This window comes from Sinocyclocheilus rhinocerous, unplaced genomic scaffold (assembly GCF_001515625.1).
Source record: "Sinocyclocheilus rhinocerous isolate Xijiao unplaced genomic scaffold, SAMN03320098_v1.1 scaffold1182, whole genome shotgun sequence".
Lineage (NCBI taxonomy): Eukaryota > Metazoa > Chordata > Actinopteri > Cypriniformes > Cyprinidae > Sinocyclocheilus > Sinocyclocheilus rhinocerous.
Window position 1 is genome coordinate 498,048 of NW_015624203.1, and position 274 is coordinate 498,321.

Consider the following 274-nt stretch of genomic DNA (forward strand, 5'->3'; position numbering starts at 1 on the left):
ACATTATAAAAATTACATTATAATTTTTTATTTTATTATACTTTTTTTTTGATCAAATAAATTCAGCCTTGGTGAGCATAAGAGACTCCTTTCAAACACACACACACACACACACACACATGTCTGGTCAGCTATCCTTGTGGGGACTCTCCATAGGCGTAATGGTTTTTCTACTGTACAGACCGTATTTTCTATTGCTCTACACCAACCCTACCCCTAAACCTACCCCTCACAGGAAACTTTCTGTCTGTTTAGATTTTCAAAAAACTTCATT